The sequence below is a fragment of the Pogona vitticeps genome, chromosome 11 (genome assembly GCF_051106095.1).
Source record: "Pogona vitticeps strain Pit_001003342236 chromosome 11, PviZW2.1, whole genome shotgun sequence".
In the NCBI taxonomy this organism is placed as follows: Eukaryota; Metazoa; Chordata; class Lepidosauria; order Squamata; family Agamidae; genus Pogona; species Pogona vitticeps.
The window spans coordinates 12,849,946-12,873,550 of NC_135793.1; the positions used below are offsets into that span (position 1 = coordinate 12,849,946).

The 23,605-nt window shown below is 43.2% G+C and overlaps 2 protein-coding genes across 2 annotated transcripts in view; both read left to right on the forward strand.

Moving 5' to 3' along the window:
- LOC144584466 (uncharacterized) overlaps positions 1–23,605 on the forward strand; it is a 258,730-nt gene that overhangs the window by 57,551 nt on the left and 177,574 nt on the right. The window lies entirely within an intron of this gene.
- Positions 11,976–23,605, forward strand: part of LOC140702331 (uncharacterized) — a 198,015-nt gene continuing 186,385 nt past the window's right edge. The window contains exon 1 of the mRNA XM_078380633.1: positions 11,976–12,072. The gene's annotated coding sequence lies outside the window, so the exon portion shown is untranslated. The remainder of the gene's footprint in view (positions 12,073–23,605) is intronic.

Below are 23,605 nucleotides of genomic sequence, written 5' to 3' on the forward strand. Positions count from 1 at the left end.
CAGCCACCCAGCTATTTCTACTTCTGTTTATTTTTCTGTTTTCCAAGCCCCTTTTCTTGGTCCAGTTCCCTCAGATCTGTGTTTGACCTTGGCTTCTGCTTTTGTCCCCTCAGCACTCTCTTCTCAGAGCCTAGGACTCAAAGCTAGCCCGCTAGTCTTTCACAATCTTGAGGTAAACCTCAAACTGTTGAATTTTCCAGAGCTTTTCCCTTTCTTAGTCTTTCCCCGGTCTGCAATCAGGAGTCCCTTTTAAGCTTTTTCACCAAGCCATTTTCAAGGGTCCCACTCCTGCCCTTACAGCACCAGACTACTAGGTCTCCTAAGCTCAGGAAATTCACTTTTTCTTTGGCTTATTGGAATCCCTTTTTCTTACTGGATTCAATATTGTTCAATATTGTTTAAACTTCTCAATTTCCTCTCCTAACACTCTCAGCTCAATTCACTAACCCTCTCCTTCATTCTCCTAAACTTTAACTGCCATTCCACATCCCCAACTGTCTCTGTCTAACTGTCCTTCTAACTGTCTAACTGTCTGATAACTCTCTAACTCTGTCCCTCCTGCCCCTATCCTTGGCTCCTCCCCCTTGAGTTTCTGTGATGGACAGGCAGGAATGATGTTGTCACAATCAGCTTCCCCTAGAGGAATGCTAACTGATGGACAGAGAGCAATTAGAAGTCTGCGCACCCTCCTGCAGCTGGGTTGAGTCCTGGATGACCTCAGCCAAGGCCTGCAAGAAACCTCTTCTTACAAGTCTGCCCTAAAAAGAATACTTGTTTAACCTTAGGTAAAAACCAAAAAAGAAAAACACATGAGCTTTGTTGTCCTTAGACCCACGTTGCCCAATAAAGTAGGACTCAGTAGCTTAATGTGGCCTTGCTTCCCTCTCAGGGTATTGCTAAGACAGCTACACTGTTCAAGAGACCAAAAGATTTTATAATTATTATTTTATTGAAAAAAATATAGATTTACGTAATAAAGTCAGTTTGATGCAAAAGCAAAGCATATTACCATTTCCAAGGCTTGTTACAAAATAGAAATGAGGCAATAATTCTCTTTAATTACAAAAGCACTAAAAATCCCTAAAAAATCTCTAAAAGCTTTCTTGGGGTAGGCAAAAAGCCCCCCTTCTTAGTAATGGGTCCTCCAAAAAAAAAAAAGGAACATATCATCTGCGTATGAATTCATTTTGTGTTCTCTATTTTTCATGCTCAGTCCTCTAACGTTTCCACTTTCTCTTATTTTTGCCGCAAGAAGTTCTATTATTAATGCGAATAAAATTAGAGACTAGATCGCCCTATCTAGTTCCTCTAAATAATGTAAATTCGTTAGGTTCTATTCCATTAATAAGTACAGTAGCACCTGCTCCTATGTATAATTCCTTTAGAACTTTAATACAAATTTTACCCATATTCATCTTTTCCAAAAGATCAAACATACATTTCCATTCCACCCAATCAAAGCCCTTAAGGGCATCCAGTGAGAGTATTGCTATCTTCTTTTTTTCTTTATTAGCTGTTTATATACTATTCAGTACTCTGCAGATAGCATCTCACATTTGTCTTCCTGGCATAAAACCATATTGAGCTGTATGAAGATTTCATTACAAAACTACTTAATCTTTGTGCCAGTATTGTTGAGAGAAAAATTTGAAGTTGATTTTTGCAGTGTTATAGGTCGATAAGATGAAGACCCATCAATTAAACTTGATCTCTCTATTAGCTTCCTAATTTTATTACCATTATTTGATACCTTTCTATTTTTTGATGTTGTATCGATTTTGTTTAAAATACTATTTGTGTCTCCGCCTAGGATAATGTCTCCCCAGGCAAATTCTTTTACCTTTCTTAGAAAGTTCTGCATAAAATTTGCTTGACCTATGTTGGGGGCATAATAAGAACCAATAATCTGTCTTCCAGTTTTCCTTTTACTATAACATACAGTGGTGCCTCGCTTAGCGGTGTTAATTTGTTTGGAAAAATCACTGCTAAGCGATAACATTGCTAAGCGAAATAAAAAAGCCCATAGAAATGCATTAAAACATGATTAATGTGTTCCTATGGGCTTAAAACTCACCTCTGAGTGAAGATCCTCCATAGCACCGCCATTTTGGTGCCTCTAAAGCAAGGAATCTGTGCCTGAAAACAGTGGGCTGCCATTTTGTTTACCCGGCGGCCAGTTTGAAACCACCGATCAGCTGTGTGAAAATGAGGGCTTTGCGATGATCACCCACAGGGACCATCGCAAAGCGATCGCTTTTGCGATCACAAAAACACCATCGCAAAGCAATTTCGTCGCTATACGGAGTGATCGCTATGCGAGGCACCACTGTATTTGCCTTCAGGGTCTCCCATATAATTAATCACTTCAAATTTTGAATTCTTCATGAAGATTATTGCCACCTCTCTAGCCTTATTTGTTCCATCTGTGATATATTGTTCACCTAACTGTGATGAGATGGGTTTTTGAGTTAAAATCTTTTAAGGCATATGGGTTTTGTAATTAAGAAATAAGCCAGAGGGGTTCCATCTTGTTTCTTTGTATAAAGTATCTTTGCTATGCTGACAAGTGTTTTCCAGACGAGCCGAGAGAATGTTATTCTGAAAGCCTGAGAAAGGACTCTGTGTGATTAGATAGATGGGAATTGTTGTGACTCTTTGAGAAACCACCGTAACCCAAATAACATCTGGTGCGTATGAGAAAGAATTCATGTGATGTAACAGGACTGTTTGCCTAGTAACGAACTCTGATTGGATGACATTGTGGGAAGGTGCGATGAGCCCTTGCCAGTTACTCTTGAAAAAGGAACTTTTTCTCTATAGACATTGTCTTTCCAAGACCGACCTTTCAGTCATTCGTGACCTACACTTCAGCCATATGGGACTTACCCTGATGTCTTTAGAGAGAGTTTGGTGGCCTACCTACATGGACTGGTTTCTATGATTTGCTGGATTACTTTTGGACTTATGGGATTTTCCTAAGGACTGTACATGGACTATTTTCTATGAACTGGTACCTATGGAATATTCTTTATGGACTTCTTTTCTTGGAATACTCCATATGGACTATGCTCTTGTAATGTTGTAAGGACTATGGTATATTTACTGGATTTTTCTTTTCTAAGGACTATGGGACATATAAGGGATTTTTACTTTTGTTTAGGGGTCCTGGACTGGAACTGTTTTGATTCTTTTTAATGTCTTTTTGTATTTTTAATAAGGTTTTTGAATACTTTTCTATTTTTCATGTTTTCTTTGCCTCACTACATCTGTGTAACTAAACAGCACAATGCTAGTTTATTTGTTTTGGTTTAATTTGGCTCTGATACTTAGTAACATGCTTTTTCTTTAATAAAATAAAGATTATAAAACTCATTTGGTTTCCTGAACAGTACACTTGTCATAGGGTCATCTGAGAGTGCTGCCTCGGCCTAGCTTACTTAGAGTCCTGTCAGTGGTGCAAGTTAAGTCTAAGGACTACAAAGCCCACTTGACCTTTTCACAATAATATCTGAGAGTACTAGGGTGTTCTTATGTGGGCAGACTTGCGAGAAGGAGTGTTGTATCATGGCTAGCTGAATTTGGACTCTTCAGCCCATTTTAGCATGTGCAAACTCCTGATTGCTCTCTGTCCAAACAAACACGTGTGTTTTCAAACCCGTGTTCGCGACATGGTGGCAGCTGCGCGATGGACCACGTGCTGGGTTTTGTAGTACCTCAGGATGACCAATTTTTGTTCTATCTGGCAGCTTGAGTGACTCTGATCCACAAGCTAAGTTTTGATTGCAGTGGGACACTGAGGCTTCAAGGAGCTAGGTGCTTCCCTGGGTGTAAACAGTAGCTTCCTAGGAAACGCTGTTTGCCAGCAGTTAGATCTAAAGGCTGTGGTGAGAGGTGTTAAATCTTCAGGCTGTGGTAATGTGTGTTAGAATCTGGGGTGCTCTTTTAAGAAAGAGATTCCCAGTGGGACAAGCAAACTGTTAGGAAACAATTGGATTTAATCAGTAGGCATGTGCAGGTTGTTACAACGTTGTAGTGAAGAAATTCCAAGATGCATGTCCTTTATTTTTGGAGTGCTTGCACCCAAGTTGAGCAGGTCATTTCACAATCTTAGGATTGCATAAATGACTCTGACTACCTTGTTCTGGAAATTGCATCCAGGTTTTATGTTTTTGTTTTTGGCCTAAGCGTACTCCTATAATCTTAGGATTTGCCGGAGCACCTGGCCGTGTTCCAGACTAGCTCTGGGTCTCCCCACTACGATCTTAGGATCTGGCAGGAGTACCTAGTTGCATCTGGCTTAGCCTAGAGTCATGCCCTATGATCTTAGAGGTATCTATTGTGATGATTTGTGTTTTTATGTGTATTAGAATGGGATATGTAGTCCTAAGATTGTCCCAATAGCATCCATTTTGATTTAAAGTCTGTTCTGTAGTAGGAAAGTTTTACATGCTGTTTCAGAGAAGCTTCGCTCTCTGGTTATCTCGTTGCTAAGATGAGCAGAGAGCAGAGACTTTCGTAGTTAAAATAATTCTGCCACAAAGAATGATAACAACTGAAGCTCCATGAGAAAGTTAGGCGGAACAACAAGACCCAGGAGGGGGTGTTCCTTATGAAGCCTTCTGGGAAGAAGAAGGAGTGAGTGAGGAGTTGAAAAAAAGATGGAGTTTGCCTGAGAAAGGGGCAGACACGTGCTTTTCCCTTAATGGACTATTTTTCCTATCTTGGACTGATGGAAGTCAACAGGTGTTCATCTAACATCAGCCTTTGAAGACCTAAGACACGTGAGATGGATTATTTATGCTTTTTGTTAGTTAGCATAATTCTATTTCTTTATTTTTTCAGCTGGAGTGGGGGAGTGGAGTGTTCCGTTGGTCTTGAATGAAAATGTACCTACCAAACTATTTTACTATCAACTGAATTTTTTTCTAAAGCAATTCTTTTCAATAAAGCAGTAATGATTAAATCTGCAGGTGTTAGTTCTTGCACAGACTGGCTGAATGTCTAATTGGCCACGTGTGTTTGCTACCCAAAGTTCCAGAGCCAGATTATTCTGAGTATAGCTCAAGGATGTGTCTGTGTGTGTTGCTTTCTTAATAAGGAGATTGGCTTTCTGAGGAAGAAATTTAGACAGGACCTGGCTGAGATCTAAGTGGCTCTGCTCAGCAGTTAGAGGTTTGTCTGGATTTCGTACTCGTCCCAATTTCCGGCACCCCCATAAATCTTCTTGGAGATAAGGGGCTGCTTACATGGTCGCAGCGGTGACACGAAACACGGGCTTTGGTTTATTGTGTTTACTTTGGCTTCAGTTGAAAGCAGCAAGCATCTCGATGCATGTGCTTTTCACAGCTGAAACTCCCAAGCCTTGGCAAAGGGGTTTCTTCCACGCTATTTACTTTGAAGAGCTATAAATTAGCCAAATTGCTTTTTCTTTTAAGCTAAGGGTCTTAATGAAAAGACTTAGCTTTAAGCCAAGTCTGTAAGAACTAATGCTTTGGTTATGTAATTGGGCTGTTTAATGAGTGGGCATTTTCATGCAAGTAAACGGTCGCCCTTCTGAAGCTCCAGTTTAGGGCTGTTTCCTGCCAGAGTGTTTTATGGCTTTGCCCTCGCCCTACAGTTTCGGCTACATGGGCAGGGAGAGATTTTTCCTTTTGGGTCAGCTTGGCCTTTGCATTAGTTGCAGCTTGTATGGAGCAACACTTAGAAGGAGAAGAATTTTTGGAGTTGCCTGGAGAGCTGTTTGTGACTCAGAGAAAAGTTAAGATTGGTGGTGCATCTGCTAGGCTGCCTTTGGTTAGTAAAGATACGAAGCCCTGGCACCAGGAGCTTTTGGAGGCTCTTGAGCACGACGTCTTGACTCAAAGTGGAGCTAAGCAAAGGATTACTTATGGTTCTTCACAACTGAGAAGGGAATTACAAAAGGGAAATATAATGGCTAAACTCCCAGCACAGGATGTCCAGGATCTACTTGGATCTGATTCAGATCAGACTTGGACTAAGTTGCAACAGATGGATCAGGCAGAGGAAATGGCGAGTGCCAGCACTCCAGTAAGGAAGGGAGTGCCAGTCAGAAACATTTCTGATGGGACAGCAGGAGCAGCAGCGGCAGCAGCAGCCGGTGCTGAGGGCCCTGATCCTAACAAGAGTCTATCACCAGTGGATAAGTTAACCCTTATGTTTGCTGATTTTGTTGCTTGTCACACTCAATCTATTCATAATCAGAACATTGCTGATGAGTTATTGAAGCAGTACAGAGAGGCAAAGGTGGAGCGTTTGGTTAATGAGCTGAAGGAAAAAGAGGAGTTTAAGAACTCAATAGCCAGTGTTGATAGAAGCAATCTACCTTACTACCATGATGGCGATGATATCTTATCATTTTTATCTCTTTATGAACAAGCGTGTCGAGATCTTAAGATACCGGAGGCCTGGTACCTCAAGCTATTGCGTACTCAGTGTTCTGGGCAACTTGCCAACTTGGTAGCCAAATTATCTGATGAGGACCCTGACTGGCCTATTTTTAAAGAGGTGGTAAAGAGAAAATTTGGTTTTACTTCGGAAATACTGAGGCAGAACTTTAGAAAACTGAAAAAGCAGCCTAATGAGTGTTATTTTGCACTAGCTGACAAAATAGAACATCTAGGTGATCAGTGGTTGAGCTCCTTGGGCGCCAGTACCTTTGGGGATTTAAGAACTGCGTTGTACATGGAGCATTTTCTTAATTTAGTGCCTTCAGAAATAAGGAGTACTTTGTTGGAGAGAGGATACAAAGACTTGCAAACCCTTGCTTTAAAGACTGATGAAATTCTCTCCTTTAAAACGCATGAACCTGCTGTTAGGGCAAAGACTGCACCAGTAGCGCCTAAGAGACAGAGTCAGCCTGAATTTAGAAAGTCTTTTTCTCAAGAGCCCAGGCAAAGTTCATTTGAGCAACGCAGGAGCCTAGCTCCTAGCCAGAGTAAAACGCCTCTTAAATGTTTTGAATGTGGTGGCTCTCATCTGCGACGAGATTGCCCAAGGTTGAATGTGCCAGCTAGCCAAGTTAAGGAGCCAGCTAGAAAAACACCTGTGCCAGCTCCACGCAGATCTAAAGCAGGCACACCCAAGATGGCGTATGTAAGTTCTGTGCCAGCAGGAACTCAGCAAGTGCCAGCTGCCAGTAATGCAGTTTCTGTGCCTCACCAGTCAAGCATTGTGCCTTCACAGAGTCAGGAAGGAGTTAACTTAACTGTAACCCCTTCGCAAGCCAGTGGAATGCAAGCAGCAGTAAACCAATATGTGCCTAGAGTTTTGGACTTACAAATTGCTTCAATTTCCTCAGAAATTGTAAAAGAGACTGCATCAGGAGAGAGGTTTTCTGTTATGGATCCTGATTGCATAGTACCAACTGCGCAAAGGGACTGGGCAACCCGCACATTTTCTGAGGTGGTTTTTCTTCACACACCTGGAGGTGATATGGCTTTAAGTGCTTTTCGTGACTCGGGTGCCGACATTTCTTCGATAAGCAAACATTTTCTAGACCCCACCTTGATCTTGAACAACCTGAGGTGTCCAGTAAAAACTTATGGATCTATAGAGACTGATCAGCATTTCACACCTCTAGCTTATGTAAAAATTTCCTATAAGTCCTGGTCAGGTGCAAAACATATTTTAACCCATGAGGGAAAACCTGATTTTCTTCTTGGAAATGATCTTGCTTTTTTGGATCACATGCAGAGTCAAAATGCAACTTCGATGTCGGTAGTTACGCGTTCTCAAAGTAGGGAGATGCATAATCCTGAACGGGAGCAGGAATCCACTGAGGATAGCTCAGATGGAGACCTTACCCAACAGCAGCCTCTTGTGACCGAACCTGATAATGCAGCTACGACTGAAACTACAATAGAGGAGGTGATACCTAAGGGATCAGAGGACTTTAGGCTGAAGCAACTTAATGATCCCTCTCTAGCTTCTTTGAGGTCACAAGCAGACAACTATGCTGAACGTCCTGCGCATCAGCAAGTTAGTTTCCTGTGGGGAGAAAATGGACTTTTGTACAGAGAATATTTCCCCAAATCCAGCTTGGATGCCCAACCTGTTCAACAGTTAGTCGTGCCTACTGAATATAGACTGAGAATACTAGAAATGGCTCATGACCATCCGAGTAGTGGGCACCAGGGAATACAAAAAACCCTAAAGAGGATTTCTCAACATTTTTACTGGCCTGGTATTTCAAAAACTGTAAAGGACTATGTCAGTTCTTGTGACTATTGCCAACGCACAGGCCATCAAACTGACAAGGTAAAGGCCGAAATGCAGATTATGGAAATTCCTGACCAAGTGTTCCAGTGTTTGCAAATGGATGTGCTATGACCTTTTGCTCCTACTAAATCTAAGAAAAAATACATCATTTCTTTCATCTGTTCTGCCAGTAGATGGATCGAGGCTTACGCTATTAGCAACTTGACAGCTACCACCATAGCTAGAATCATTGTGGACTTGTGCTCGCGTATTGGAGTACCATCCAAAATAATTTGTGATCAAGCAGGAGCCTTTACAAGTGAACTTATGCGTAAGATCTGCGAGATAAGTGGAATAACCATCAGTTTTAGCACGGCCCATCATCCTCAATCTCATGGTATGGTGGAAAGAGGGCAACAAACTTTGCTTAGGATGATTAAAACTTTGACCCAAGAATATGGAAACATTTGGGATGAGCTTTTGCCTTTTGCTTTGTTTGCTTACCGTAGCTCAGCCCATTCTTCACTAGGTGGCTTTTCTCCAAGTGAGGTGGTGTTTGGAAGAAATCTACAAGGACCATTGGACTTCCTGAAATCCGATTGGGAAGGTGTGGTTAAAAGTAGTACTGTGCCAGTTGCTGATTTTGTCAGAAAACTTCAAGAGAAACTCTTGGCTGTCCAGGAGTTGGCCAGGGACAATTTGTTGGACGCTCAAGCAAGTCAGAAGTTCTTCCACGACAAGAGATCCAGACACAGAGAATTTTCTGTGGGTGATTTGGTACTTGTTCTGAACCCACTCAGACCTTCTAAGTTAGAGGTTGTCTGGGAAGGTCCAGGTGAAATTGTTAAAAAAATGGGAAATGTCAATTATCTTGTCAAAATGTTGGATTCTAATAAGAAACCTGTTCTTTACCATGTCAATAGTTTGAAACTGTACAAAGATAGATCTGCAATGGTTTTTCAATGTCATGCTGAATATTTTCATGCTGCAAATGAACCTATTGATATGTTGTCTGAATTGCAAGATGCAGGTACATGGTCTGATAATCTTGTTTTAACAGGTACCGTTGATCAGAAGGAAAGCTTGTTTCAAATTTTAGAACAATACCAAGATGTATTTTCAGATAAACCAGGTTACACCAAATTGATCAGCCATGTGATAACTACTGAGAACAATGCCCAGCCCATACGGTCTAGCCCATATAGAGCAATTGGTAATCATGCTATCTAAATTGAACAAGAGATACAAAAGATGTTATCTTTGGGGGTGATTGAACCGTCATTCTCCCCTTGGGCTTCTCCGGTGGTTCTGGTGCCAAAACGTAACGCTTTGGGTGAAATTCTCGAGGAAGTAAGATTTTGTGTTGATTACAGAAAGTTAAACAGTGTTACTGTTCCAGATCCATACCCATTGCCTAGAATGGATGATTTAATTGAACATCTTTCAAAGGCTAAGTTTATCAGCATTCTCGATCTAAAGAATGCGTATTGGCAGTTAGATTTGGCCGAAGATTCACGAGATAAGACCGCTTTCATCACGCACGTGGGAACTTTCCGTTTCCGAAGATTGCCATTTGGTTTGAAGAACACCGGTGCGTCATTTCAAAGGATGATAGACAAACTTTTACATGGTTTACCTTTTGCCAGTCCTTATCTTGATGATGTTGCCATTTTCAGTTCTGATTTTGATTCTCACATGTCTCACATTGAAACTGTTTTGTCCAGACTTCAGCAAGCAGGACTGACAGTCAAAGCCAGCAAATGTCAATGGATGCAAGGAAAAGTCATGTACTTAGGTCATTTGATTGGGCAAGGAGAAATTCAGACTTTGCAAGCTAAAGTACAATCTATTAATGATTGGCCTATTCCAAAAACTAAGAAACAGGTACGCTCGTTTTTGGGCCTAGTTGGCTACTACAGAAAATTTATTCCTGATTTCAGTCATTTGGCTTCACCTCTGACAGAGCTTACTAAGAAGAGACAGCCTGTCAAGGTAAAGTGGACACCAGAGTGTCAAGGTGCCTTTGATGCTTTAAAAGCTAAGATTATGGATGCACCTATACTGAAATCCCCTGATTTTGACAAACCATTCATTTTACAAACAGATGCCTCTGAATTAGGACTTGGAGCCGTTTTGTTACAGCAAGGAGAAGATGGGAACCTTTACCCTATCTCATACTTCTCTAGAAAACTCTTGGATAGAGAGAGAAATTACGCAGTACCTGAAAAAGAGGCTCTTTCTATATTTTGGTCTCTCAATTTACTTAGACCTTACCTATGGGGGCGTACATTTACACTCCAAACAGATCACAGAGCTTTAGTTTGGTTACAGAAGATGAAATCTCACAACCAAAAATTGTTGAGATGGAGTCTAGCATTGCAAGATTTTGATTTTGAAGTTCAACACATTCCTGGAAAATTGAATGTAGTGGCAGATGGTCTTTCTAGAATGTACTGTGAAGATTCTTATGAACCTGAACGTTGAAACAATGTATTCAACAGTGTGCTATGTTTCAGTATTATCATATTTGCTTTGTAGTTGAATTTTGAGATATAACTAGTTAATTACTTTGAATTACTTTTTAGTTACTTTTACTTGATTTCTTAAAATTAGATCAGATTAACTGCTCTGAATTTTAACGATAATCAGGGGGGGCATGTGATGATTTGTGTTTTTATGTGTATTAGAATGGGATATGTAGTCCTAAGATTGTCCCAATAGCATCCATTTTGATTTAAAGTCTGTTCTGTAGTAGGAAAGTTTTACATGCTGTTTCAGAGAAGCTTCGCTCTCTGGTTATCTCGTTGCTAAGATGAGCAGAGAGCAGACACTTTCGTAGTTAAAATAATTCTGCCACAAAGAATGATAACAACTGAAGCTCCATGAGAAAGTTAGGCGGAACAACAAGACCCAGGAGGGGGTGTTCCTTATGAAGCCTTCTGGGAAGAAGAAGGAGTGAGTGAGGAGTTGAAAAAAAGATGGAGTTTGCCTGAGAAAGGGGCAGACACGTGCTTTTCCCTTAATGGACTATTTTTCCTACCTTGGACTGATGGAAGTCAACAGGTTTTCATCTAACATCAGCCTTTGAAGACCTAAGACACGTGAGATGGATTATTTATGCTTTTTGTTAGTTAGCATAATTCTATTTCTTTATTTTTTCAGCTGGAGTGGGGGAGTGGAGTGTTCCGTTGGTCTTGAATGAAAATGTACCTACTAAACTATTTTACTATCAACTGAATTTTTTTCTAAAGCAATTCTTTTCAATAAAGCAGTAATGATTAAATCTGCAGGTGTTAGTTCTTGCACAGACTGGCTAAATGTCTAATTGGCCACGTGTGTTTGCTACCCAAAGTTCCAGAGCCAGATTATTCTGAGTATAGCTCAAGGATGTGTCTGTGTGTGTTGCTTTCTTAATAAGGAGATTGGCTTTCTGAGGAAGAAATTTAGACAGGACCTGGCTGAGATCTAAGTGGCTCTGCTCAGCAGTTAGAGGTTTGTCTGGATTTCGTACTCATCCCAATTTCCGGCACCCCCATAAATCTTCTTGGAGATAAGGGGCTGCTTACACGGAGCACCTGGCCGTGTTCCAGACTAGCTCTGGGTCTCCCCACTATGATCTTAGGATCTGGCAGGAGTACCTAGTTGCATCTGGCTTAGCCTAGAGTCATGCCCTATGATCTTAGAGGTATCTATCTGCACCCAGTTCAGTCATTGATCATCTCTGTAACTTTAGGGTTCACAGAGTGATCACAGTTTTTCTTTTCTCTTCCTTTTGGATTTTTCAGTATTCTGGTTTGGCAGCTGTCTGTCTTCTCACAGACCTTAGGGTCACAGAGTGACAGCAGTTGGTCGAAGGTGCAGAGGAGATTTTTAAATTGTTTTTTGTTTCTTTCTTGGAGTTTTGGTTGTTATTGCTGACCTAGCCTAGGCTAGATTGCCAGCAGAAGATGAAGGAGCAAAACCAGTCGAAAACCGTGGATATACTCTTGGAAGTGGCTTCGGGATTTTTCGAGCAAGCCAAGCAGAAAATTGGGGAAAGAGATTCCCTTATAGAAAATCTGTACTATGAAAACATACTTTTAAAACATTTTCTTAGCACAGAACCTGGCTTGATGCAAAAGTTTTTCCAAACTCAGCAGGGTTCCTTTGGGGATTACTGCAACGAGACGCTCCAAACAATTGGGAGCGATCCGGAGATGCAAGATGCTTGTGTGGAAAGAGTTAACGAGGCCCAGTGGAATTCTAATGAGCATTCCAGAGAAGACAGCGATTCATCGCCCGTCCAAACAGAGGATTCACAGGCCCTGGAGCCGCACGCAGAGAAGGGAATGCAGGAGAAAATTCGCCGAGAAGGGAACTTGAGGGAAATAGCATCGGACGACCCAAGGGAAAACTGCAGTGCTCCAGAGAACTGCAGTGCATTGGAATTCAGCTCAGCACCAACCTCAGCTCTTTTTCAGAGCACAGGACAGGTGAGAAGTTCTGAAATAATTCGGGATGAGACTATGGGTTTGCTAGAAGAAGGACAGCAAGGGATTTTCCAAAGTAATAAAGCAATTGCTGGGACTGAGAGCTTAGAAGCAACAGTAGTTCATGGGGGAGTGAAATACCGGGATGATGAAATAGAGACTCAGCTTAATTCTTCGCTAGGACTTGTGTCAGCAGATTTTGATGCATGTCAGATCTCAAACAACCCCCTTTCTCTCAGCCCAGAGAGAACAGTGAAATTAGATACTGTGAAGTTGGAGGGCATTCCTTGGTCTTCCTGGCAGCTTTGCAGGGAGGCAATGCTCCATAAAGGGGAACTAATTAGGACAGGACAGAACACATCAAAGCAGACTGAAGGAGATAAAGTACCTTTACCAGAGACGTTGAGTAATGTTACAGGAGGAGTTATTTGTACAGAGACCTTGCAGCATGAACTTTCACATTGTTTCAGTAGTACAAGTGAATATGGGACTGTAAACTTGCTTAAACATAGAAAGCTGCATTTGAACCTGTCAGATTGTGAGACTGTTTCTAACACAACCAATGAAGGGGGAAGCGCTAACTTTTTGGGATTACAAAGTACTGATGTTTCTCCAGAGACTGAAATCATATCTGGAAGCTTTGGCCCAGTACCACAGTTAATCTTCTCAGAAAGATCTTTAGAGAGAAAAACGGAGGTTGGGGACCATTCTTATTTTCAACAGCCTATTTTCCAAGGAAGTGGTGAGAATGCTGATACTGTTTCTGAGGCTATGCAGAGTACTTCTGAGGGAACTTTGATGCAATAGCGGCCTCTTTTGACTAAACCTGATAGCCCAGCTAATTCAGTGATACATGTGTCCAGGGGTGTGGCATTTCTGGACCAAGGCATGGAAGGCATTGATCAATTCAACCCAGGGCAGATATTGGAGTCTGTGTTAGCTAATCCTAAAGTGGAATTAGATTTTAGCCAGTTAAATGAGTTGACGAAGACTGAATCAATCCTTACAATCGATGTTGAGATGTTAGTAGAAATTGTTGCAAACACTGAATACATTTCTGTGATTGGAATAAAAGGAGGGCTTTATCAGATTTTAATTAAAGAAGAACATCGCCCTTATACATCATTTACTTGCCCTCAGGGAATTTACCACCTCAGAAAACTAGCACCTGGAATGGAAAATACCTATGTTACTTTTCAGAAATTGGTTGATGAATTGTTTGGTGATTTATATTATGTGATTGGCTATGTAGGCAACTTTGTAATTTACAGCCCTGATCCAATTCAAGCAGACCAAAATGCTTTGTCATTCTTAGAGAAGCAGAGACATCGAAGCCCAAGATTAATGCAGTGGTATTTCAGATTGCAAAAATATGATTTTGATGTTGAACATCTACCAGGAAAGGACGCTTTAATTCCCCACTGCTTATCTCGAATGTTTAGTGCAGATGCAAGGGGAGAAAATGGCTAGAATTGATAAAGCTCTGATGTTTAATTTTCTTGGTATTTATTTATTTATTTATTTATTTATTTATTTATTTATTTATTTATTTATTTATTTATTTTATATCCCGCCTATCTAGTCAATAGACCACTCTAGGCGGCTCACAACAGGGGTACAACAATGACTAGAAGAAAACTTTCAACCATAAAATTATAAACTAAGAAAAAGAAAAAAGGAAAATCAGGATTAGCTAGGGGGGGTGGGAGGGAAGGCCTGCCGAAACATCATTGTCTTTAATTGCTTTTTGAAAATACCCAGCGAGGGGGCCACGCGAATGTCCGGGGGAAGGTTGTTCCAGAGGCGAGGAGCCACCGCCGAGAAGGCCCGATTTCTTGTCTTCTCCTTCCGGGCCTCCCTCGGCGTTAGGCTCCTCAGCCTCACCTCCTGGCTCGCACGAGTGACACGGGTAGAACTTGGTGGTAGAAGGCGTTCCGCCAAATATCGAGGCCCTAAACCCTACGTGAGCATCAACACCTTGAAGTCGATGCGGAATCGGATGGGCAGCCAGTGCAATGCGGCCAGAGTGGGTGAGATATGTTGGAATTTTTTCACCCCACTAAGGAGTCTGGCCGCCGCGTTCTGCACCACCTGAAGTTTCCGCAGCAGCCTCAAAGGTAGCCCCACGTAGAGCACATTACAGTAGTCTAATCTTGAGATTACGAGCGCGTGCACCAAAGTGGTGAGCGCCCCAACATCAAGATAGGGACGCAGCTGGGCCACCCGCCTGAGATGGTAAAAGGCGGTTCGGACCACCAACGTCACCTGGAATTCCATAGTGAGCGCTGGGTCAAGATGGATTCCCAAGCTGCGGACCCCATCCTTAGCGGGAAGGGTCACCCCCCCAAAAGAGAGGGAGTTTCCCAAGTTCCCGACTGTGGGGGCACCCACCCTTAGTACCTCCGTCTTGTCCGGGTTCAGCCTCAGCCCGTTCTCCTGCATCCATTGCAGTACGGTCCCCAGGCAGCGCTGAAGGGACAGAACGGCTTCTCCTGCGGTAGGTGGAAAGGAGATGTAGAGCTGAGTATCATCGGCATACTGATGACACCGGGCTCCACACCCCCTGATGACCCCACCCCGCGGCCTCATATAGATGTTAAACAGCATTGGGGAGATGATCGACCCCTGTGGGACCCCACAATTGAGATTCCACGGGGCCGAGACGCTCTCCCCAAGCTGCACTCTCTGGGGGCGGTCCTCCAAGAAGGAACGGAGCCAAGCCAATGCGAGGCCACCAATTCCCAACTCGGAGAGCCTCCCCAGGAGGATACCGTGGTCAATGGTATCAAAGGCCGCTGAGATGTCGAGGAGGACCAGCAGGGACACTTTGCCCCTGTCAGCCTCCCTCAGTAGGTCATCACACAGGGCGACCAATGCCGTTTCTGTGCCATGGCGCGGCCTGAAGCCCGACTGAAATGGATCCAGGGCATCTGTTTCATCCAGGTGCGCTTGAAGCTGATCGGCCACCACCCTCTCCACCACCTTACTTAGGAAAGAAACATTGGCGACGGGCCTGTAATTGCCAATCTCGTCCGCCGCCAAACTTGGTTTCTTCCTGATGGGCCTAATGAGTGTCTCCTTGAGGGCAGATGGAAATCTGCCCTCAAGGAAAGACCCATTAATTATTACAGTGGCCCATTCTGTTGTTGTAGGCCTGGCTGCTTTGATTAGCCAGGCCGGACAGGAGTCCAGGGAGGAGGTGGTGGCGCGACAGCGATCAAGCGCCCTGGCGACAGTGTCAGGCGTGACAGGCTGAAAGGAGTCAAAAATTGCCGGGCAAGACGGAGCGCTGGACATCTCAGCTCAACTAACTGTATTCAAAAAAGGAGAGAGGTCCCGGCGGATGGCCTCCACTTTAGATTTAAAAAATGCTGCAAATTGGTCCGGTGTAAAACTAGGGGAGGCCCATCACCCGGGCCAATTCCGGATAGGTCGCGCACTATACGGAATAATTCCGCCTGCTGGTTGGACGCTTCGCTTATCCGGTTAGCGAAGTATGCTCGACTGGCAGCCTTTACCTTAGCCAGGTAAAGGTTAGTGGCGACCTTAACAGCTATCCAATTATAATCCGTCGGGTCCTTTCTCCATTTGCGCTCTAGCCGTCTCCTGACCCACTTCAGCGCCCGGAGGTCCTGGTTAAACCAGGGTGCCGGGCGGGCTCTGCGTCGGAGAGGGCGTTTAGGTGCGATCATGTCTACAGCCCTGACCGCAGCGGCGAACCAGCTGTCAGCCAGAACCTCGACAGGAGCGCCCGCCAGGTCAGCCATAGCACCTCTCATGGCATCCTGGAATCCAATCGGATCCAGTAGCCTTCGAGGGCGGACCATAACAATAGGTCCCTGCTCCCTGCGAGGGGGGAGGGCCATGTTGAGGTTACATTTTATTAGGTGATGATCCGACCATGACAGGGCGACCGACTCAAGGTCAGTCACCATCGGACCACTCCCACTCCCACTGGAGGAAAAGACCAGGTCGAGTGTGTGGCCGCCCACGTGGGTGGGGCCGGTGACATGTTGGGACATGTTCAAGAAGGCCATGGTCTCCAAGAACTCAAGAGCTGGTCCGGAAATCTCTGCCCCCGCATGGACGTTGAAGTCCCCCAAAACCAGCAGCTTCGGGGAACCCAACAGTGCCGCGGAGACAAAGTCCACCAGCTCCGGTAGGGAAATGGCTGGGTCGCGGGGAGCACGGTAGCCCAGCAAGATCCCAATACCATCCCTGGCCCCAATCGACACGTGGAGGGCCTCCAGACCCGGCTTTACCACCGAGGAGCGCCTAGTAACCTCCAAGATGGATTTATAAACAATGGCGACTCCCCCCCGACCTTCCAGTCTACCCTGATGTTGGACGGCATAACCGGGCGGACAGATGAGTGCTAGGGGAGGACCCCCCTCTCCGCCTATCCATGTTTCGGTTATGCAGGCCAGGTCTGCGTCCTCTTCCAGGATAAGGTCATAAATCACCTGGGCCTTATTGGCGACAGACCTGGCATTCAACAACACCAGGCGTAGAGTGGAAGGATGACTGATTTGGCTGCCTCGATATTGAGGGGTGGCCCCAGGCTCAGAACAGTGGACAGCCTTCAGACATCTGTCCCTCGTTCTTCTTACACGAGTAGGGACTGGGGCCACGCCATATCTACCTCTACCCGTGACCACAGAAATATTTTGGGGGCCCTGTATGACTATGTTCCTGAGCATACATAGAGTGTTTTCACTATTATTACTTCATATCAGTATATTGGTTTGTCAAGTTATTATGATGTTAAACCTTGTTTCATTATTTTACTGTTTGATGACTAGAGTATTATCTGAGCATATGCAGAGTGATGTATTTGATTAAGTATACTAACATGTTTGTTCTTCTGTTTTTCAGACTAGTAGAAGTGCCTAATGCAATTTTCTCTCATGTATGGTAAATACTGTAATTATAATAGTTCTCATGTCTCAATTGTTTTGCTATTTTAGAATCATATTTGAAATGTATTACTTTATGTTCAAGTTAATATCTTTCTCTATTTTGTTACTGCTTAATTATGACATCTCATCTTATTCAGTTATCAAAATTAAAACTTAAATTGTTTAGGAATTTTGTTAATCTTCAGGGGGCTTGTGATGAGATGGGTTTTTGAGTTAAAATCTTTTAAGGCATATGGGTTTTGTAATTAAGAAATAAGCCAGAGAGGTTCCATCTTGTTTCTTTGTATAAAGTATCTTTGCTATGCTGACATGTGTTTTCCAGGCGAGCAGAGAGAATGTTATTCTGAGAGCCTGAGAAAGGACTCTGTGTGATTAGATAGATGGGAATTGTTGTGACTCTGATAAACCACAGAAAACCCAAATAACATCTGGTGCGTATGGGAAGGAAGTCATGTGATGTAACAGGACTGTTTGCCTAGTAACGAACTCTGATTGGATGACATCGTGGGAAGGTGCGATGAGCCCTTGCCAGTTACTCTTGAAAAAGGAACTTTTTGCCTATGGACATTGTCTTTCCAAGACTGACCTTTCAGTCATTCGTGACCTACTCTTCAGCCATTTGGGACTCACCCTAATGTCTTTCGAGACAGGCTGGTGGCCTACCTACATGGACTGGTTCCTATGCTTTGCTGGATTACTTTTGGACTTATGGGATTTTTCCTAAGGACTGTGCATGGACTATTTTCTATGGACTGTTCTATGGAATATTCTTTATGGACTTCTTTTCTTGGAATACTCCATATGGACTATGCTCTTGTAATGTTGTAAGGACTATGGTATAATTACTGGATTTTTCTTTACTAAGTACTATGGGACATATAAGGGATTTTTATTTTTGTTAAGGGATTTTTATTCTATAGTATCACTGAGGACTATCGCCTTTTCATAACCTACTTGGATTATTTTGTTTTACTAATGATTTCCTGGACTGGAACTGTTTTGATTCTTTTTAATGTCTTTTTGTATTTTTAATAAGGTTTTTGAATACTTTTCTATTTTTCATGTTTTCTTTGCCTCACTACATCTGTGTAACTAAACAGCACAATGCTAGTTTATTTATTTTGGCTTTGAAACTTAGTAACATGCTTTTTCTTTAATAAAATAAAGATTATAAAACTCATTTGGTTTCCTGAACAGTACACTTGTCATAGGGTCATCTGAGAGTGCTGCCTCGGCCTAGCTTACTTAGAGTCCTGTCAGTGGTGCAAGTTAAGTCTAAGGACTACAAAGCCCACTTGACCTTTTCACAATAATATCTGAGAGTACTAGGGTGTTCTTATGTGGGCAGACTTGCGAGAAGGAGTGTTGTATCATGGCTAGCTGAATTTGGACTCTTCAGCCCATTTTAGCATGTGCAAACTCCTGATTGCTCTCTGTCCAAACAAACACGTGTGTTTTCGAACCCGTTGGGTGCCTAATGATCTCTTTCTTGTTCTTATTTTGATGAGTCTCCTATAACAACACATCTAATTTTTGAATAGACTTAATGACTCTATATCTTTTCACTGGAGACCCCAACCCATTCACATTATAAGAAAGGATTTGGAGATTAAACATTGCAGTTATACAGTCTATAAGCTATCTTTATAAATATATTCTTTCTCATTATTTGTCTAATAGATTGTATATATGTTGTGATGTACAGTCTATAATCATATTTTACTAAACAAGATTGTCTAATTCCTTCTAATTTTCTTTTCAGTGTCACCCACTCTAACCCTCTTAATCTATAAATATACTAATATAACAAATTGCTAATTATCTATTGCTAACCTTGACGTCTGAGCATTCAGCCTGGAGGCAGGGGGTGCATCATGGCCTCTCCCAATTTGAAGAGACACTTGTACAGCAGGCCAAGGCAAAGAGGCAGTCCTGAAACAAGCAAAACCAGGGAGCTGGACAGGAAACAGATTGTATTTGTCTTCTATGTGGAAGAGATTGTCATTCTTGAATTGGCCTTCTCAGCCACACAAGACACTGTTCCAAGACTTCCAATCAGAGCATGTTACCATAGTCTCTCGAGACTGAAGGATGCCTACTATAATTATCTATGTTTGTTTGTAAATATTGTATCTCTTACTTATCATTACATTAAGGTGTTCTAAACATATATTATAAATATCCTTAAATATATGTGCTTCTTTTCTAAGATTCTGGAGTTCCTTTCTATCATATATACTTATTATAACGGGCAGCCATGACCTCACCTGGGCAGTGAATCATCAGCCATTGGTGTGACCGAGGGTGGAACTGAAGGGGAGGAGCTGGTATAAAAAGGGGGGTGAAGAGTGTGTGAGATGCAGATTGATAGAGTTAGAGAGTGAGATCTGGAGAGATCTAGTGTGTGAGAGAAAGAGGCCTGCGTGCCTGAGTGCCAGTGAGGGAAAGTCTGTGTGAGTTAGTGTTTTAGTAACCGTGATTGACAACTTGATTCTATACCAGTGATTTACTCCTTTTATTTTGTACAAATCAATAAATACTTCATTCTGTTTGAAGAAACCCTTGTCCTTTTTATTTAAAGGAAAGGTTGGTGGCAGCAAGAGTGTGAAGTGGCATGGTGACCACTCTGAAAGGCCTGAGTAGGAGGTGACCTCAGAGTGGCTCAGCCACATTACACTTATCTTAAATAGTATTGTAAGACACTTAAAAATGAGCGAAAATGGACATCGGAAAGGACTTCAAAAGGACTGAAGTGCTTCAGTGCTTTTGAAGCTCTTCCATTTTTGCTCATTTTTAAGTGTCTTACAATGTCTGGAACCTGTTTTAAATGCTTGCTTGATTTTTTAAATTCTCCATTGAAAGCCTTTGAACGGACCATTCAAAGGCTTTCAATGGAGAATTTAAAAAATCACCAAAAATTAACAACGACTCAGAACAACACCAAATTAAGTTTGCATAGGGTTCAGGAGGTGGGCTAACGATTGCAAGCATTTAAAACAGGTTTCTAACAGTTTAAGATACTTTTACAGGAGCGAAAATGGGACATCGTTAAGTGAAATTCCCCCATAGAGAACATCGTTAAACGATGGGGGAAATTCCTCAAAGAAACCCATCGCTGTGTGAATTCATCGTTGTATGAAGCAATCGTTGTGCGAGGCACCACTGTATTTATTATTATTTATTATTTATTTAATTTATATATAAATTGCCATTGGAACCAAAGCTAATATTATTTCAATTAAAAGCCTTCTGGAACAGGAAGGTTTTGACCTGGTGCCAAAATGTCATCAGCATCGGTGCCAGACAAATTTCAGTCGGGAGGGCATTCCATAGTCTGGTGGCAGCTGCCGAAAAGGCCCTTTGTCTACAAGCCGCCCCTCTTACCTCCTTAAGGGATGGCTCTTTCAAAAGGGCCCCCTGGCTAGATCTTAAATGCTGGGTAGGAGGCAGTCCTTCAGGTATCCAGGGCCCAAGCTGTTTAGGGCTTTATATGTCAAAACAAGCACTTTGAATTGGGCCCGGGCAGCAACTGGTAGCCAATGTAGCTTGAACAGAATTGGCTGGATATGTTCCCTAGCAGCTGCGCCACTCACCAGCCGTGCAGCTCGATTCTGGACCAGTTGCAGTCGCCGGGCCGTCTTCAAAGGCAGCCCCACATAGAGCACATTGCAGTAATCTATGCGGGATGTTACCAGCGCGTGTGTAACTGTCATGAGACTCCGTTCATCCAGGTAGGGCCGTAGCTGGTATAATTTCCGCAGCTGAAGAAAGGCTAACAGCACTTCCGTCTTGTCTGGATTGAGGTTCACTTTATTAACCCTCATCCAGTCCATTATCAGGTCCAGACATGAGTTCAGCATAGAATCTGCCTCACCTGGATTGATGGAAAATGAGAGGTAGAGCTGAGTGTCATCAGCATATTGCCCAAACCTTCTGATGACTTCTTCCAGCAGTTTCATGTAGATGTTGAACAGCATGGGGGACAGTATTGAGCCCTGAGGAACCCCATGACATAAACGCCATGGGGCAGAGCAACTGTCCCCCAGCACCACCCTCTGGACACGGTCAGCCAGGAAGGAGCAGAACCACTGTAAAGCGGTGCTCCCAACTCCCAACCCAGCCAGCCTATCCAGAAGGACACCATGGTCGATGGTGTCAAAAGCCACTGAGAGGTCCAGGAATATCAACAGGGTCACACTCCCCCAGTCCTTGCTAGGTGTAAGCCATCTCTTGCTAGTGGTCCTTCTTCCAGGAAGCTTAGCCTGTGGTCCCAGAAACCAAATAATTCACGTCGACACCACATTTGTAACCAGTCATTGACCTAGAGTATTTTCTTTTCCTTTTCTATTCCTCTTCCTGACATTATTGTTAAGCTGTTAAGGTGTTGTTCTTGCACTGAATATCATAACACTAATTTTATAAGCTAGGCTTCCTTTTCATTGTTGTTTGTTTGTTTACCTAAGCATTGTTCACTTACTTGCTGCTACCAAGTTTATCTTTGTGAGTCAGTCTTATTTATGTTATATTGCACTGTTCATGTTGAATGACCTATTTAGGGAGGAGATATGGGAGGGGGGAGGAAGGGGGAACACTTATTTTCTTTGCCCAGTCTTGAATCAGCTCTGGTCACTATGAGAAGTTAGAGAAGAGTATGTAAAGGCCATGACCTTAGCCTTATAACCTTTGTCATTGGCCACTTCATTGTGTGGAGCTTCAGTGTGTGGGACTGAAAAGGAAAACTCCCTGCTTAGTGTGTGGTCTCCCTCCATCAGCCAGGACCTTGGCAAATCTGTAGCCTTGCTCAGTACCAACATGTCAGTTAGCAATCCAATGCATCTGTTGGGAAAATGATGCTGCTGCTGTGGGGGCCGAGGACTCCCACAGTGAGGCGTGCCTTTGCCTGCTTCCCCGGATGACACGCAGTATCATGGGGCTGTTTGCGAGAACAGCTGGGGAGATGCCATCCCTCAAGAATTTTGTACAGTTCGATACACATCATTTGATGAGACAGTGGGTATGGTCCACCAATGTGGAGTGGGGGCCGAGATGGCAAAGTGTGATGTTAAATCAGTGTTTAGAATTTTGCCGGTTAATCCATTAGATTTTGATTTGCTAGGTTTCTAGTTTCAAGGGTCATTTTATGTAGACAAGGCATTACCAATGGGCTGTTCTATTTCTTGCTCGGCTTTCGAGTGTTTCAGTACCTTTGTGGAATTAAAACTTAGGTTCAGAGTCGGATCATTTTTTCCAGGATTACCTATTCTGTGGGGAAATGAACACCGGAAAGTGTAGATTCATACTTGAAAATTTCCAGACAATGGCTGAGGAATTGGGACTCCCTTTGGCTGAGGAGAAAACTGAAGGACCGGCCTCGACCCTGATGTTTTTGGGGATTGAGTTGGATACAGTCCAGCAGACTTCCAGGTTGCCATAGGAAAAATTTGATGACCTTAGGAACAGAGTAACATCTCTCCTAAGCAGGAAGAAGGTCACACTGTGGGAGCTGCAAGAGCTAGTGGGCCACCTCAATTTTGCATGCAAGGTGATAGCCCCGGGTCGATCCTTCTTATGGCGGCTCTGTGCATCTATACAAGGGCTGCAGCGTCCATTTCACAGAATGAGGATTACAGTGGTAATCAGGGAGGACTTGGAGGTTTGGAGGCAGTTCCTGGAGAGGTATAATGGGGTGTCCTTCTGCAGAAGCCTAAGGTTGCTCATGACAGAGTTCCATGTCCAGTCAGACGTGGCAGGTTCAGCTGGATTCAGAATCTACTACAGGGGCAAGTGGTGTGCCGGCACCTGGCCAGACGAATGGCACAAGGCAGGTGTCACGAGGGACCTGACATTTTTGGATTTTTTTCCTATTGTGGGGGCACTGTGGCTATGGGCAGAGGAGTGGTCAGATTTGATAGTACGTTTTTGGTGTGACAACCAGGCTGTAGTGCACGTAGTCAATATCCTCACATCCCGCTCAGAGAGGGTTATGGCCCTCAGAGAGGG